Here is a 6347-nt window from a genome sequence, read left to right as displayed (position 1 = left end):
CGAACCCGCGACCCTCAAATTGTGAGTCGAGCGCCTTATCCACCTGGCCATGCCGGTCTTTTGTTTTTTTGTTTTTTTTTTTTTAATGATACAACTATTATAACACTGTTGCAAATGTCTTATATAAAGTTTTGATAACAAATACTGACAAAGGCAAATACATTTATTGTTCAGTCTGAGCTTAATCAAATAATATGTACAAAAACTAATGGAAAATCAAAATTATTTGTTTTATAAAAGACAAAAATATAGTTTTTCATATTACAGCAAACATAGTTTTTTCCTAAAATTAATATTAGTTTATATTAAATATTTTGTAAATTCAAGTCAAATTATATAGTGCACTGCAAAAAAATTTCAATTTGCTCCTTACAGTATTATATATCCACCTTCCACATCTCTTCTTGAATAATTTTCTTATTTATAGCTTTCATTTTAAATCTCTAAATAATTATATCAAATTAACCAGAATCTACATAAGGAGCTATGTTTAACCATTAATATTGTATAAATATAACAATCTTACATTTATGTATATGATGATAGATCTCTACTGAAACTAATAGCATTTCAACTTTTATCTGAGATTAACAGTAAAAGTATACTATAGAAAGGTCACACATACAAACTCCAGGCAGTGTGGACTATTTTCAAACCTATCACTTATTTAGTCTGACATATACATGTTGACGAAGTTGACCCCACACGTGTAAAAGCATGTGGCGTGTTTTGTTGGCCACAGTTATAGAATTTCAAGGCCAATGACAGGCTAAAGGTCACAGCTGATGTCATATCGACATTTTAGTAAGGTAGGTGACTAAATGATTAAGTACAATGTGAAAACAAAAGTTGAACAAGACATTTGAAATACAGAGTGTTTAAATTATTCACAATATTGAAACAGTTTTAACTTAAGTTATTCAAAACAGTAGATTATAGTTTTACCTTATTAGTAGTAGACTTTGTAATGACTTAAACATATATAAGTTTAAATATTTATTGACAAATCAGAAATTCTATTTCTGTATCTTTTTTAAATTTTCAAACTTCACTCTAATGTACACTCAATGTACAACTATAACGTTTAAACTTATTAGTTCACCAAAGCATCAAAAACATTTTCCCACACGAATGAACATAGTTTACAACAGAAAAATTGTGTACAATTCTTGTATTTCACACAGTTCAATGGCAAGTAATTACTGTATCAATTTTGCTATAGAGAGTTGACAATCATAATGTGTCATACTATAGAAGATTGAACAAAATGTGTTGCCTTTGAGAAGTAATAGTAAATTAACTTTTCCCATACGTAAGTCATTTGTGAGGTCAAGATCACCACCACCATGTCACATCTCTGATGACGAGAAAGCTTTTATCAGTACCTGGGTCACCAAAGAAGCTAAAAAAGCAGTCTAGTGTGGTTATCAGATAATGAAGGTGCGTGAGAGATACCATTTTTCTAATAAATCCATATGTCTTTTTAAAGTTTATATTGATCCTTCTCTTAAGATAAAGCAAGAAAGTTCACAATGGCCCTCTCACTGTATAAGATCAGAGGCAAAACAGGATTATGTTGTCCAGTATGCTGAAAAGGAAAGAGTTCAAATGACCTCAGAAAACATAGCCTTTAAACCAGAGAACTAGTATTTTAAATGTTTAGTCACTGTATATGTAGGTGTGTTTTTGTTATATAACCATTTTCGAATGAACGTCGTCAATGTGAATGGGTGACCCGCTACATTCATCACATCCCCTGGGAAAGCAGAAACATCGACTATCCCTACCTGTGAAGTGTGGCTATATTGATGAGAGAGAAATTTACCACTGTTTCTACAAAGAGAAAGTCGAGTAGTGAGAAGTTTGCTGAAAATTATTGTTAAAATCTGGAACTGTTTGGATGTTCCAGGGTTAATTATCTTCTAAACTCTACTCTATCCTGTTCATATTAACAATCACTATCATTGTAGTGTAAAGAAATAGATGTTATATCGAAATGGATTTATAAATAACTAGTTTTTATATTTTGTGTATACAACTTTTTTTTTTTTCATTTATTCATCATGACACTTAGAGTTAAAAAACATCAAGAGTTGCTTCATGCATTACCTAAAGAACATATAAACAGATTAAAAGATTAATTTCCAGAGCTAAAAATGATTTTATCATGTGTACTTGTGAATGAACTTGAAATGTTTTAATGTTTCCATGACGAACTTGCAAAAGCAGAAACTTGAGGATACAAGTCATTATTGAGAAAGCTGGCTGTCGAAAAAACATCAGTTAAACAAAAACGGAACTCGTAGCACTAATACTTTCTTTGTTTGGTGGTTTGGCAAGATGGGCTGTTTGTAAAGCTGTTGGAATTTAAAAAAATATATATAGAATACACTACACAAATGATTCTGGTTCCTGAAGAACTGGTACACACATTTTATCAACCCAAAGTTTATGAAAGACTAGTACATAAAGTACTAAACTACAGATAATGATATGAACTCTGTCATACACAATGATACATTACCTGTAGATGGTAAATCAGGTGTAACAAGATCATTGAACTTTCCATTTGTAAGCAATGAAACCCTTTAAAATTAAAATGTAATCGCCTACTCATGTAAATTTAGAGATCGTCGACAGTGTTCCTCAGAAATATAAAAAGGAAGCTGAAATACTATTAAACTTAATACTTTCCAGAGTGGAATGATCGAGAAGAATTAGTGATTAGTAGAAGATCCATCCCAAACTGTAATATGATTGACCTGATCAGCTACGTACAATGAAAATGAAATAATTTCAATCCTACAGGATGTAAAAAATTTATAGAACAATTATCAGATATGAATATTCTCCAAGAGGTTGTTGGAAATGTAGACAGATGGATGTATATAAAATATGATACACATGTTAAAGACCTAAACATATTGTATCTAAATGGGATCATTTTAAATAAAGTAGTATTGTATTATTCACTCATTTGTCTATTGATCGTCGTCATAGACTGTTGTCAGCCTTCAAAATTTAGTAATATTTTGAGTCATCTAAGATATAACACCGCCTGTTGTAAAGGTAAAATCATTACTACTGTTAGAGACAATGTTGATGATAAAATAAATAAATATAAATGGTATACACATAGTCAATAATGCCTATACTATACAATAATCTATTATAGTCCTACACATTCTGTTAGTTATAGTGAAATACAATATTTATTTAGATCTGTGAAAGTGCTAGGTAAACCTTTTATTATAAAACAGGTCAAAGACTGGTTAAGATGTCAGGATACAAGCACTGTACACAAACCAGTAAGATATAAATTTTAAAGAAACCGAGTTATTGTTTCGGGGATTGATGAACAATGGCAGGCTGATTTAGTGAAGATCTCTCTAACCCAAATCAATAAAACAATCAGTTTACGTACTTACTCGCGTGAATCAGTATGTTTTCTAAATATGCATGGATTGTTCTCCTCGAGTATAATAAAGGTGTGACACTCGTCAAAACTTTCAAACAGATTTTAAAACAGGGTCGAAAACCTTGTAAACTTCAAACTGATGCTGTTACAGAATTTACTAATCATCTGTTTCAACGTTAGCTCAAGGAACAAGACATTTAGTTATTTACAACACATTATGAACAAAAGCATCTGTATTAGAAAGATTTAATCGCACTTTTAAAAACAGAATATGACACTATTTTACTCATCGTGGAATTTACAAGTATATCGCCATATTGAAAAAGCTGGTCAGCACCTATAATCAATTGTATCATCACATCATTAAAATTAGACTGCTGGATGTTAATCACTTTAATTTGTATGTGGTGTGGAAAACATTTTCTCAGAGAAAAATTAAATGTAAAATTTTACGAATCTGAAAACAACTCATTATCAAGTATCCCAGTGATGTGGGAAAATATTATGCAAATGAGGAAGGGGTAAAAAAAATAATTCATAAAATGGACAGCTAGTTTTGCACGAATATCCGAAACAAACAAATCAATAAATTTGATTATCCAAAGGCCTGGTGTTATATATATATATACTATCTGTATGAATCCCCTTATATGATTTTATAACGCTGTACTGGTAGTAAGTTGAACAAATTGCAAATTAAGAGACATACCTGAAATAGATACTGACAGAAACAACAATTTAATGATAAGGTTACTGTTTGTAGCTAATATAAAATCCACGTTTTCACGCTATAAATTTGATTAATATGCGTTATTTTAAAATCAAGTTTATTTTTGTGTTATTTTATTTGTTTACATAAAATAGCTAAATCTTTTGTAATTAGTTACCCACTCCGGCTAAAACAGGATTAAAGTACCAATGCTGGTCAGTTGTAATGTAATACTGTATTACAGGATATGTGCACCAAACTGGTTTAGAAGTGTATGACGTCATATCAAACTCCGAGTATCAACATGATTCAGTTTACTCGGAATGACAGTAAGCAGAAGACAAATACAATGCCCGAGTTTTCTGTTTAATATAAATGGTTGTAAGGGATTACGCATATGAAGCATGAACAAACAAAAGTTAGTGTTTGTAGCGTAAAAAAGATTCTACAGTAGATTTTTAGGAGATATATGTTTATAGTCAAGCACAAAGCTACACTATCTGTAGTGTAATTATCAAGGGTATCAAAACCCGGTTTTTAGCGTTATAAGTCCGCAAACTTACCGCTGTTCCACTGTAGTGCATTATGTTTGTTGTAGAACAAAGTCACATTGGGTTATCTGTTGTGTCCACCTTGGAGAATCGAACCTCGGATTTTACCGCTGTCCCACCGGCACACACACATTTAGGTTACTGAAATATTATATATACATTGAACGTGAAGGTTTTACAACGGATTGACGTGTTATCATTATTCTGTGACGTATATTTACATAAATAATCGCATTTTGTTACGTATCACTTTATTCAAACATAGAAACACAGCCACGATCTAATGAATTACCAATATAAGCGAAATGAACAAACAAACGAAGTAAGAAATCTCAAGCCTTACAAAAACTGAAAAATAGTTATATTATATTACATTTCATTGAGAAAATTTACATGCTCTTCACGAGCTTTGCGCCACACTGCGTGAAAATGACACGAACTCATTCGAGCTAAATCTCTTTTAACAGTTACAGATAGATATATAGCCTTTGTTCTACCATTATAAATAAAAATAATAGAAAGATGGAAGAATACAATTAAGTGAATAACACTTTTAATGTGCAAACGTTTCGGGCCTAAGCTTTATGGACCTACAATGCTAAAAATGGAGTTGGATACTCCGCGATAAACACAGCAGATCACTTAATGTAGCTTCGCTCTAAAAAAAAAATCACAAAGATCTAAATGTAGACCCTGAATAATTTTGAGATATATATGTATATACATATTGCAACTGTACTTAGGTTCTACATTTCTCCTTTTGACTTTTTGTTTCTAGTTTGATTCTCAATATGAAACATCTTTATTCTGATATGTTTAATTCCATAGAAACCTCCCCATTTGACAGCAACTAAATAGTTTGTCTTCCATTCACGACAGATGTACTTTTGTTACTCAAGAAGGATTTTATCAAGTGAATCTGCTCAAGGAATTAAATGATATTTTATATGTATATTACTTAATGGTCTATCAGCCCGCATTCAATATACTTTATTACTATTCGCTTGTCGGTTAAGAGTAGCTATGTAGGCGGTGGGTGCTGAAGGCTGATTTCTTTCTCATAAGGAGCTCTAAGTTAGTTAAGGTTCTTGAGGTTTCGTCCTAGCCTTTAGCTCATGTGGTGTAAGAACTATTTTTGATTAATTTACTCTCCTAATTCTCACATGTGACATTTACACAGTGCTATGACGTCTAATGGACTAGGCAGACCACACTAGTTGTTAAATAAGCAGTAATCTTTGTGTCTTTTGTTTTATGTAGTTTGGTAAGAGTTCATAAAAAAAACTGCCATCTAAGTTTTATGAAATATCGTGAAACTAGTCATTTAATAATATGTAACAAGGACAAGCGCAACGTTTTGTGAATGTAAAAAACAAAACAAAAAAGTATTTCTGTTGTTGTAGAGAATTTTGGAGTCACAGAATACTTAATAATAATATCCAATGTAATTTGTTTAGGGAAATAAATAAAAAGTTTTTATTTTACTACAAGCTTTTAATAATAAGTAAGATTTGTTTTTAGAACAGGTACGACGTTTCTATCACTTGTGTACTTGAGAATGATCGAAACGTCGTACCTGTTCTAAAAACAAACCTTCCTTACCATAAAAGCTACAACTTGTAATATAATAAAACATACTCAGTAAGTAAACTTAAAATGAGACTATAAA

The sequence above is a fragment of the Limulus polyphemus genome, unplaced genomic scaffold (genome assembly GCF_000517525.1).
Source record: "Limulus polyphemus unplaced genomic scaffold, Limulus_polyphemus-2.1.2 Scaffold4547, whole genome shotgun sequence".
Taxonomy (NCBI): domain Eukaryota; kingdom Metazoa; phylum Arthropoda; class Merostomata; order Xiphosura; family Limulidae; genus Limulus; species Limulus polyphemus.
This window is presented reverse-complemented; position numbering follows the sequence as displayed.